At 40.2% G+C, this 12,685-nt stretch overlaps 1 long non-coding RNA gene across 2 annotated transcripts in view; it reads left to right on the forward strand.

Annotated features, from left to right (window-relative positions):
* The first annotated feature begins 332 nt into the window (after positions 1-332).
* The window catches only part of LOC108349563 (uncharacterized), a 38,666-nt gene continuing 26,313 nt past the window's right edge, over positions 333-12,685 (forward strand). The window contains exon 1 of one of the 2 annotated variants that reach the window (XR_015646336.1): positions 333-629. This is a non-coding gene — a long non-coding RNA (uncharacterized LOC108349563). The remainder of the gene's footprint in view (positions 630-12,685) is intronic. The other variant, XR_015646337.1, reaches the window with a different exon arrangement.

Here is a 12,685-nt window from a genome sequence, read left to right on the forward strand (position 1 = left end):
AATGAACTCGATCCACATAATCCTCTGTGGGCACACCCAGGGGCCCGTCTCCCAGATGATTCTAGATCCTGTCAAATTGACCACTAGTACTGGATCCAGAGTTTCCCCCTGTGCTTCTGGGAGATTGACTCGGCAACCAGATGATCCGCAGACCATGTAGATACATAAAGAAAAACCTATGGTTCCTAATTTACTGGAACGGATCCAGGAAGTGAACTAGTGGTCTCAAGGGATGAGTGCAAGTTCAGGAACCCGGTTAGAAACGTAACAATAGCAGTGTGACAGTAGGCCAGGCTTCACTAATAACCGGAAGTGGTCATAATTAGGCTTCTGTTTTCAGCCTAGGCCCTTTGGAGAATGCCACATACCTGCTTTTAAGCAACCACACAGGGCATCTAATGAGGATTAGCATGCCCACAGTCTCTTTGGACTGATAGGGCGCACATGAAACCTTTATTGTTTTTTTTTTTCTTCTACTACAAAAGCTTCTCATCCTTCTGTTAGTCTTTGTGTGGCTGCCAAAGCTAGGAGGCAGAGACTACTCCCTCCAACCAGTGGCTCTGGATAAAGAGTCTTAGCCTGCGTTCCGGGTGGGCGTGGTCTTCGTTTCATGGCTGCTCTCGACTCAGGTACCAAATGAGTGAATGAATGAATTACAGCTCCGCCACTGGAAGCTGTCTGGAGTCACGGCATTGCTAAAGTGGAGGAGGGGAACGCTGCAGGTGCAGGCTGCAGGAAGTGGGGTATCCTTTCAAGCACCTGTCTATTCTACAATTTTCTCTGCATGATCAGTACCTTCTAGACACGTGATCCTGGTGTACAAAGATGTTTCTGTGGTGGATAAATTTTCAGTTAATAGCCTAGCCTGTAAAAAGTGTAATTTTTTAAATTCACTTGGCATCCCAATCACTATCCCCCTCCCGGTCACCTCCCCTTATAGTCTCTCCCACATGCCCCTCCCTTTCTCTTCAGAGGGGATGGAGGGCCCTCCCCTTGGCATTCCCCACCCTGTCACATCAAGTCTCTGCAAGGCTAGGTGCATCTCCCACTGAGGTCAGACTTGGCAGCCCAGCTAGAAGAACACATCCCACAGACAGGCAACGGCTTTCAGGACAGCCACCACTCCAGTTGTTCAGGACACACATGAAGACCAAGCTGCACATCTGCTACATACGTTTGGGGGAATTGGGGGATAGGTCCAGCCTGCGTATGTTCTTTGGTTGGTGGTTCAGTCTCTGAGAGCCCCACAGATCCAGTTGACTGTGTTAGTCCTCCAGTGCAGTTCCTATCCCCTTTGGGGCCCTCATTCTTTCCTGCAACTCTTCTGTAAGAGTCCCAAGCTCCATCCAACATTTGGCTGTGGGTGTCAGCATTTGTCTGAGACAGCTTCTAGGTGGAGCTTCTCAGAGGACAGCCATGCTAGACTACTGTCTACAAGCATAACAGAGTATCATTGACAGTGTCAGGGATTGGTGTTTGCCTAGGAGATGGTTCTCAATTTGGACCTGATATTGTTTGGCTATTCCTTTAGTCTCTGCTCCATCCCCTGACCCCGCATTTCTGTAGACAGGATAAATTTTGGGCCAAAGGTTTGGTGGGTTGGTTGGTGGTGTCCCTATTGATCCACTGAGGTTCCTACCTGGCTGCAGGAGGTGGCCTCTTCAGGATCCATATCCTCAATGCTGTGAATCACAGCTATGATCAGCCCCATTTATTTAAAAAAAAATTAAAACAATGCGTGTGTTCTTGCAAGTAAGTGTTATTCATGTGTGTCTGTCAATCTGTTTATCTATCTATGCTTGGTTCTAATTTTGTGCCTTACGTTCTTATATAGTCAGTTTGGATTGTCTTTTGAACTTTGTTTTCCCTATGTTTCCAAATTGCTTTCCAAAAGGGCTGTAGAAATTTGCTAGGGTGTTCCACACGGGTGAGGATCCTTCAGTTCCCCAACTTTACCAACTGCTTTGTTTCCAGCCCTTTCTGCTTGTTGCTTTGAGTTATTTTTCTAGGCAGCTAATGGTGCACAGAGACTTGTGATATGCTCTTTGGTTTTTTTTTTTAATTCTTCTTATATACATCGCTTATTTACTTTTTCATATCTATTTCCCCCCCCCGGGCCAGTTCTACAGTCTTAATGTTGTAGTTCCGCAATTCGCTTTAGTAGATGATATGTTACGTCTCCCTTATAATTCTCGTTTTTCAGAAAACTTCTGTGTATTTTCCTCTAGAAGGATCTTGAGCAAACTTACGTCATGAAGTAATTGATAAGTACTAACCCGTATAGTATTATCAGATCATAGTATATCTGCCTATAAGTCTGTGTCTTCTTCAATTAATGAAATTTTAATTTATACTTTCAAATTAAATAATATGTTTCTTTTTGATGAAGAGTGCTCTACCACTGAGCCACACCCCTAGCCCCTCACTGGAGGATTCTGGGCAGGGGCTCTACCACTGAGCCACACCCCCAGCCCCTCACTGAGGGAATCTAGGCAGGGGCTCTACCACTGAGCCACGCCCCCAGCCCCTCACTGGGGGATTCTAGGCAGGGGCTCTACCACTGAGCCACACCCTCAGCCCCTCACTGGGGGATTCTAGGCAGGAGCTCTACCACTGAGCCATGACCCCAGCCCCTTGCTGGACAATTCTGGGTGTCTCAGTGGTATTTCTCTCTTGCTGTGATCAGACATCATGATCAACAGGACTTGTAGAAGAGTCTATTTGGGGCTTACAGTTTCAGAGGGTTAGAGTTCCTGGCTATCAGGGCAGGGGGTAAGGCAGCAGGCAGGCAGGCAGGCATGGTACTAGAGCAGTAGCTGAGAGCTCCTATTTTGAGATACAGTCACTATGCAGCCATGAGTGACCTGGACTCACTTGTAAGCTGGGCTTATCCCTAACTCACAGATGCTCTGCCTCGGCCTTCCTAGGCCCAGGCGTGAAGCAGTGTGCTGCTCTGCCCAGCTCTTCCTATTCTTCTAATTGGAGTTGATTGTTTTGATAATTTAATTTAAGAAACACATTCTTAAATTTATTTGCAAATTCAACTTTATAAAATATTGGATTTTTAATTTACATTTCAAATGCTATCCCCTTTCCTGGTTTCCCCTCCAGAAATCCACTATCTCCCTCTGCTTCTATGAGAGTGCTCTCCAACTCATCCACCCACTCCTTCCTACCTCCCCGCCTAGACATTCCCTTACACTGCAGCATCTAGCCTTGACAGGTCCAAGGGCCTCTCCTCCCATTGATGTCCAACAAGGCCATCCTCTGCTACATATGTGGCTGGAGCCAAGGTTCTTCCCTATGTACTCTTGGGATGGTGGTTCAGTACCTGGGAGCTCTGGGGGATCTGGTTGGTTGATATTGTTGTTCTTCTTATGGGGTTGCAGACCCATTTGGCTCCTTCAATCCTTTCTCTAACTCCACCACTGGGGACCCCATTCTTAGTTCAATGACTGGCTGTGAGCATCCGCCTCTGTATTTGTCAAGCTCTGGCAGAGCCTCTCAGGAGATATCTATATCAGGCTCCTGTCAGCATGCACTTCTGGGCATCTGCAATATTGTCTGGGTTTGGTGGCTGTATATGGGATGGATCCCCTTGTGGGGCAGGCTCTGGATGGCCTTTCTTTCAGTCTCTGCTCCACACCTTGACACCATATTTTCTCCTGTACGTATTTTTTTTTTGTTCCCCCTCCTAAGAAGGACAGAAGCATCCACAATTTGGTCTTCCTTCTTCTTGAACTTCATGTGGTCTGTGGATTGTTTCTTGGATATGCCAAGCTTTTGGGCTAATATCCGATTATCGGTGAGTGATACCATATATATTCTTTTGTGTTTGGGTTATCTCACTCAGGATGATATTTTCTAGTTCCATCCATTTGCCTAAGAATTTCATGAAGTCACCGTTTTTGATAGCTGAGTAGTACTCCATTGTGTAAATACATTTTCTGTATTCATTCTTCTGTTGAAGGATATCTGGGTTCTTTCCAGCTTCTGGCTATTATAAATAAGGCTGCTATGAACATAGTGGAGCATCTGTCCTTGTTATATGTTAGAGCATCTTTTGGGTATAAGCCCAGGAGTGGTATAGCTGGGTCCTCAGGTAGTACTAGGTCCAATTTTCTGAGGAACCACCAGACTGATTTCCAGAGTGGTTGTACCAGCTTGCAATCCCATCAACAATGGAGGAGTATTCCTCTTTCTCCACATCCTCGCCAGCATCTGTTGTCACCTGAGTTTTAGATCTTAGCCATGCTGACTGGTGTGAGGTGGAATTTCAGGTTTCTTTTGACTTACATTTCCCTGATGACTAAGGATGTTGAACATTTCTTTAAGTGCTTCTCAGCCATTTGATATTCCACAGTTGAGAATTATTTGTTTAGCTCTGTACCCCATTTTTTATTAGGGTTGTTTGATTCTCTGGAGTTTAACTTCTTGAGTTCTTTGTATGTATTGGATATTAGCCCTCTATCAGATGTAGGATTGGTAAAGATCTTTTCCCAATCTGTTGGTTGCTGTTTTGTCCTAATGACAGTGTCCTTTGCCTTACAGAAGCTGTGCAATTTTATGAAGTCCCATTTGTCAATTCTTGATCTTAGAGCATAAGCCATTGGTGTTCTGTTCAGGAAATTTTCCTCTGTGCCCATGTGTTCGAGGCTCTTCCCCACTTTCTCTTCTATTAGTTTGAGTGTACTGGAGATCCTTGGTCCTCTTGGACTTGAGCTTTGTACAAGGCAATAAAAGTGGATTGATTTGCATTCTTCTATATGCTGACTGACATTTGAACCATTGTTCAACATTGTTGAAAATGCTGTCTCTTTTCCATTGGATGGTTTTAGCTCCTTTGTCAAAGATCAAGTGGCCATGGGTGTGTGGGTTCATTTCTGGGTCTTCAATTCTATTCCATTGATGTATCTGCCTGTCTCTGTACCAATACCATATACTTTTTATCATGATTGCTCTGTAATACAGCTTAAGGTCAGGGATGGTGATTCTCCCAGCAGTTCTTTTATTGTTGAGAACAGTTTTTTCAATCCTGGGTTTTCTGTTATTTCAAATGAATTTGCAAATTTCTCTCTCTAACTCTGTGAAGAGTTGAGTTGGAATTTTTATGGGGATTGCATTGAATCTGTAGATTTCTTTCAGCAAGATGGCCATTTTTACTAGATTAATCCTGCCAATCCATGCTCATGGGAGATCCATCTTCTGAAATCTTCTTCAACTCTTTTCTTCAGAGACTTGAAATTTTTGTCATACAGATCGTTCACTTGCTTGGTTAGAGTCACACCAAGGTATTTTATGCTATTTGTGACTATTGTGAAGGGTGTTGTTTCCCTAATTTCTTTCTCAGCCTGTTTATCCTTTAAGTAGAGAAAGGCTACTTGATTTGTGTGAGCTAATTTTATATCCAGCCACTTTGCTGAAGTGGTTTATCAGGTTTAGGAGTTCTCTGGTGGAATTTTGGGGTCACTTAAGTATACTATCACATCATCTGCAAATAGTGATATTTTGTCTTCTTTCTTTCCATTTTGTATCCCTTTGATCTCCTTTTGTTGTCTAATTGCTCTGGCAAGTACTATACTGAATAAGTAGGGAGTACTATATTGAGTAGGTAGGGAGAGAGTGGGCAACATTGTCTAGTCCCTGATTTTAGTGGGATTGCTTCAAGTTTCTCTCCATTTAGTTTGATGTTGGCTACTGTTTTGCTGTATATTGCTTTTACTATGTTTAGGTATAGGCCTTGAATTTCTGATCTTCCCAAGATTTTTACCATGAAGGGGTGTTGGACTTTGTCAAATGTTTTCTCAGCATCCAATGAGATGATCATGTGTTTTTTTCCTTTGAGTTTATTTATATAGTAGATTATGTTGATGGATTTCTGTATATTGAACCATCTCTGCATTACTGGGATGAAGCCTATTTGATCATGATAGATGATTGCTTTGATGTGTTCTTAGATTCAGTTTGTGAGAATTTTATTGAGTAAATCTTCATAAGGGAAATTGTTCTGAAGTTCTCTTTCTTTGTTGGGTCTTTGTGTGGTTTAGGTATAAGTGTAACTGTGGCTCCATAGATCGAATTGGGTAGTGTTCCTTCTGTTTCTATTTTGTGGAATAGTTTGAAGAGAGTTTGTATTAAGTCTTCTTTGAAGGTCTGATAGAATTCTGCACTAAACCCATCTGGTCCTGGCCTTTTTTGTTTTGGAGACTTTAAATGACTCCTTCTATTTCATTAGGGGTTATGAGAATGTTTAGATGGTTTATCTGATCCTGATTTAACTTTGGTATCTGGTATCTGTCTAGGAAATTGTCTATTTTATCCAGATTTTCCAGTTTTGTTGAATATAGGCTTTTGTAGTAGGATTTGATGATTTTTTTTGAATTTTCTCAGTTTCTGTTGTTATGTCTTCCTTTTCCTTTTTGATTTTGTTAATTTGGATACTGTCCCTTTGCCCTCTGGTTAGTCTGGCTGAGGGTTTATCTATCTTGTTGATTTTCTCAAAGACCCAGCTCCTGGTTTTGTTGATTCTTTGTATAGTTCTTTTTGTTTCTACTTGGTTGATTTCAGCCCTGAGTTTATTTGCTGCCATCTACTCCTCTTGGCTGTATTTGCTTCTTTTTGTTCTAGAGCTTTTAGGTGTGCTGTCAAGCTGGTAGTGTATGCTCTCTCCAGTTTCTTTTTGGAGGCACTCAGAGCTATGAGTTTTCTCTTAGCACTGCTTTCATTGTGTCTCATAAATTTGGATATGTCATGCCTTCATTTTCATTGAATTCTAAAAAGTCTTTAATTTCTGTATTTCTTCCTTTACCAAGCTATCATTGAATAGAGCATTGTTCAGCTTCCATGTGTATGTGGGATTTCTGTTGTTTTTGTTGTTATTGAAGACCAGTCCATGGTGATCTGATAGGATGCATCAGATTATTTCTATCTTCTTGTACCTGTTCAGGCCTGTTTCGTGAGCAATTATATGGTCAATTTTGAAGAAGGTACCATGAGGTGCTAAGAAGAAGGTATATTCTTTTGTTTTAGGCTGAAATGTTCTATAGGTATCTGTAAAATCCATTTGGTTAACAACTTCTGTTAGTTTCACTGTTTCTCTATTTAGTTTCTGTTTCCATGATCTGTTCATTGCTGAGAGTGGGGTGTTGAAGTCTCCCACTATTATTGTGTGAGGTGTAATGTATGCTTTGAACTCTAGTAAAGTTTCTTTTATGAACGTGGATGCCCTTGCATTTGGAGCAGAGATATTCAGAACTGAGAGTTCATCCTGGTATGTTTTTCCTTTGATGAATATGAAGTGTCCTTCCTTATCTTTTTTGAAAATTTTGTTGAAATTTGATTTTATTTGATATTAGAATGGCTACTCCAGCTTGTTTCTTGGGACGATTTTCTTGGAAAAAAATTTCCCAATCTTTTACTCTGAGGACACATCTTTCTTTGTCACTGAGGTGTGTTTCCTGCATGCAGCAAAATGCTGGGTCCTGTTTATGTATCCAGTCTGTTAGTCTATGTCTTTTTATTGGGCAATTGAGTCCATTGATGTTGAAAGATAATAGGGACCAATGATTGTTGTTTCCTATTATTTTTGTTGTTAGAGGTGGAACTATGTTTGTGTGGCTATCTTCTTTCGGGTTAGTTGAAAGATGAATTTCTTGCTTTTTCAAGGGTGTAGTTTCCCTTCTTGTGTTGGAGTTTTCTATCTATTATCCTTTGTATGGCTGCATTTGTGGAAATATATTATGTAAATTTGGTTTCATCATGGAATATCTTGGTTTCTCCATCTATGATAATTTAGAGTTTTGCTGGATATAGTAGTCTGGGTTGGCATTTGTGTTCTTTTGGGTCTGTATGATATCTGCCCAGGATCTTCTAGCTTTCAGTCTTTGTTGAAAAGTCTGGTGCAATTCTGATAGGTCTGCCTTTTTATGCTACTTGACCTTTATCCTCTTCTGCTTTTAATATTCTTTCTTTGTTTTGTGCATTTGGTGTTATTATGTGACATGAGGAATTTCTTTTCTGGTCCAATCTATTTAGAGTTTTATAGGCTTCTTGTATGTTCATGGGCATCTCTTTTTTTTAGGTTAGGGAAGTTTTCTTCTATAGTTTTGCTAAAGATATTTACTGGCTCTTTAAGTTGGGAATCTTCAGTCTCTTCTATACCGATTATTCTTAGGTTTGTTCTTCTCATTTTGTCCTGGCTTTCTCGAATGTTTTGGATTAGGAGCTTTTTGTGTTTTGCATTTTCTTTGACTGTTGTGTCAATGTTTTCTATGGTATCTTTTGTCCCTGAGATTCTCTCTTCTATCTTTTGTACTCTGTTGGTGATGCTTATGTCTATGACTTGTGAGATGTGATTTTAAATCCGAATCTTGCTTTTTGTGTGTTTGGGTATCCAGGACTTGCTGTGGTGGGAGAACTGGGTTCTGATGATGCCAAGTGGCCTTGGTTGCTGTTGCTTAAGTTCTTGTACTTGCCTCTCACCATCTGGTTATCTCTGGTGTTAGCTGGTCTTGCTGTCTCTGACAGTGGCTTGCCCCTCCTGTAAGCCTGTGTGTCAGCACTCCTGGGAGATCAGCTCTCTCTGGGAAGGATCTGGGTACAGAGAGCTGTGGCACAGGGTCGGCTCTGAGAGCAGACAGAAACTGGAAGCTATAAAATATTTTTGAGACAAGGTCATGCTATGCTCAGTCTGTCTTTAACACGAGATCCATTGAATACTGGGAAAGAGTGTGTTACCATGTCCAGTAGTAATTTAAATTTTAAAAGCTTAAATTAGTTCTTTTCAAGTTTTGATTATTTTGTTATCATTTCTAACTTTGATTTATCACAAAATATTTTGAGGAGTTCCCATTTTACCAATTGTTAAAATTTGTCTCATTTCTTTTCTATGTGTATATAGCCATGATTAATCTATATATAAATATGTAATTAGTATACTAATTACACTAATATTAACAATTACTGTATATATGCTAATACTTGGTAAATGCTCGTATGCACACTAATACTTTTTCTAATCATTTAGGAATAAGCAGGGATGATTCCCCTTCTAGCTCCTTATCCATATTTCATTCTGCTAGTTATCTACATATTTTCCTTTAGTAGTTGGTTGCTCTTTTCTCCTGCAGCATGTGGTCCAGGCTCAGGTACTATACTGAGGTGACTGGTCTTTGCAGCCTCCTCAGCCTTTCTTGCCTTTCTATCTTAGAAAGCATAGACTACTTTCTCACATTTGGGGTTATGTCTAGAAAGATATATGTAGATAGATCTGGTTTTGGCTCTGTTGGCAGGAATGATTTGTTTTATTTTTCTTTTTTTTCAGAGTTGGGATCGAACCCAGGGCCTTGCGCTTGCTAGGCAAGCGCTCTACCACTGAGCTAAATCCCCAACCCCGGCAGGAATGATTTGTAAACAAGACTGTGCTTCTCTCATTGCATGCAGTTAGCACTGGGGTTGGTTTTTTCCAACATTGGTTTTCTTTTCTATGATTATTTGGTTACCATCATGTCAACCTATTTCTTTCCTCTCCTTGGTAATCAATAGCTAATTTGTGGGGAGATAGTTTTATGCTATATAAATTCCTTATGCTTCATCAATATTCACTCGTTAGTTTTATTATATGCTGATGATTTTCTAACTCCATCCTTCATTCTGTATTAATTATTATTATAGTTATAGGGTTTTTTCTTTCCATCCCCTTAATTAAAAAGAGCACATTAATCTATAGCCCTATGACATCATGGGTTTTAGTTCATTACTATCTTTACATAAAAATATTTTGACATTTAAATTGGTTAGAGTTTGACAATGGAGATCCTTTCAAGCTAGTTTTTTGTCTCCCTTAAAATGTCTTCCTGACTCTTTCTGGTGTTCTGGCACACAGAAAGGTGTTTCTTTCAGGTTCATTTGATACTTTCTTTGCCCCAGCTTAGAATACTCCTAATAGTCTTCCCCAGAATAAAGCAACCAATCTAACAGCTAGCCAGTGAGAAAGCAGCCAAACAACCAAACGATCAAACAACTATCAATGAGACAACTGACCAACCAACCAACCATCCAATCAATCAAACAAACATAAAACCTAACCAACAACTTATCAACCAACCAACCAACCAACCAACCAACCATCCAATCAATCAAACAAACATAAAACCTAACCAACAACTTATCAACCAACCAACCAACCAACCAACCAACCAACCAACCATCCAATCAATCAAACAAACATAAAACCTAACCAACAACTTATCAACCAACCAACCAATCAACCAACCAGACAACCAACCAACCAACCTATCAAACAACTAACAAATGAACCAAGCAAGCAAGCAACTAGCAAATAAACCAACTAATCAACAAAAACTCAACTAGCCAATCAACCAAACAACTAATCAATGAGTCAACCAACCAGACCAACAACCAACCAACCAACCATACAATCAATCAAACAAACATAAAACCTAACCAACAACTTACCAACCAACCAACCAACCAACCAACCAACCAACCCATCAAACAACTAACCAATGAGCCAAGCAAGCAAGCAAGCAACTAGCAAATAAACCAACTAATCAACAAAAACTCAACTAGCCAATCAACCAAACAACTAATCAATGAGTCAACCAACCAGACAACAAACCAACCAATCAACCAACCAACCAGATAACCAACCAACCAACCAACCAACCAACCAGATAACCAACCAACCAACCAACCAACCAGCCAGCCAGCCAGACAACCAGGCATAAAACAAACTGGATCCTTAGTTGGTATTATTTTAGCAGTTTTCCTTCTTATAATTGGTAGTGAGTTAGAATTGTGAGCCCATCTTCTCTAAGTTCTATAACTAAACATTTGTTTAGTCCAAACACTGACAATGAGAATTGAGCTTCTAGTTGTTGTAGAGATGGGGGAAAGAAACAATTAAAAATGCATCCTGTTGCACTGGAGTAGAGTACAAGAGAACTCTAAATCATGTTTTCCAATGTCTACATCTATGGGTCCGTCTACCCGTCTACCCACTCACCCATCCTTCTACCCACTAGTACACCCACCCACACATCCGTCCACTTCTATATCTACCTATATGTTGCATACTACACATGGAGATATTATTGAAATAAATATGCCTGTGCACTGTGAATACACATTTTCATATTTCTCAGGAGTTTCTGTCGAGAGAACCTAGAAGAGATGACATACCAGTGGGAATGAACACATCTTGTGCTACGATTGTGATTTTTAATTATTCATCACAATTAAATTTTTAAAAAGTTGATTCTTCTTTTGTGCATAGGAAAATTCTCTAAGTGCTAATATAGAGTTTACAGCTGCATTCTGTATGACTCATTGCCCAACAGAACTTTCCCAATGACAGAAATCTTTTGTGTGGCTGGAATGGCATTGACTAGATGCATGAACACAGCCAGTGAGACTAAAACCCAGATTTTCCAGTTTATTTAACTATAATCAATCATATTAACTACTTATGGTTAGTGGCTACTATATCAGAATTTTGGGTAAAGTTTTGGGATATATGTGTATAAATATGATAGTGTTCAAGTTTATTAATGATACTGTCAAGTGTCCAGTATGGATATTGAGTGTATTGTTTTGCGTGTTTTATATTGTAATATGAACATATATTCAAGCTTACTGATACTACTGTTCAAATTCATTTTGTTCAAATATTATATTGGGCCTTTGAGTAGAACATATTTTATATCTTCATATGTATATAATATATACATATATATCATCAAATTTCTCAATAACATTAGATAGATCCTTTAAATTTTGCTCTCTGTACCCGGTACAGCTTGAGCGGGAAGAGACTCACATTGACCATTGTCTGTCTTGTTAAATATTCATTTTCTCCTCTCACATTTATTTTTGTTTGTGTTTGTCTGGCAAGTGTATGCTCATCACTTTTCCCGGCACAGAGGAACACCTTAATATTTATTTGCTGTATGAATAAATGTATGAATGCATTTTCTCAACTTTTTGGAACATTTTGTTGTAGGTGTGCTCAAGATCAAAAATCTGCACTTTGTGTTTGACCCAAACCAAATCATCCCTGGGAGACAGTCGCCTCATTTCCATTTCATGCTCAGTTCCTTAAAAGGTTTTGTTCTGTTTATAAGAAGTTAAACTCTATCGCATCTTGCTGTCTTCCGGGTGAGAATTTGTGCCCTGGAATCTTTTCCACCAGAGACTTCTTCCTCCATGTTCCCCAAGAAAGATTTAATTTTCCTGTTTTTCTTTCCTTTGATAGTGCTGGGGATTAAACCTGGGGCCACCTGCATTGTAGGCAAGTAGTCTAGTGAGCCACATTCCTAACCTCTTCTTCCCCCTTTTAGTGCCCCTCCGTTAGTTTTTAAAATAATATCTTTATTAATTCTTTGGGAATGTCATACAATGTATTTGATTACATCCCCTCCCTTCCCAGTTCCCCCCTGATCCATCCCCACCTCTCTGCCCACCCAACCTCATGTTCTCTTTTTCTTTTAAACCTTTAGGGTCTGACTTCTGTTGGCCACATCCTCTTAGGGGTAGAACCTGCCCAGAATGTAGTCTACCTACCAGGTGTTATACCCTTAAAGAAAACAGTCTCCCTTTCCTAAGAGCTATCATGTGTCAACAAGTCTTCCTCCAGGGGCAGGGCTCCCTGCCCGCTCTCCCCACT

The sequence above is a fragment of the Rattus norvegicus genome, chromosome 1, assembly GCF_021556685.1.
Source record: "Rattus norvegicus strain SHRSP/BbbUtx chromosome 1, alternate assembly SHRSP_T2T, whole genome shotgun sequence".
Lineage (NCBI taxonomy): Eukaryota > Metazoa > Chordata > Mammalia > Rodentia > Muridae > Rattus > Rattus norvegicus.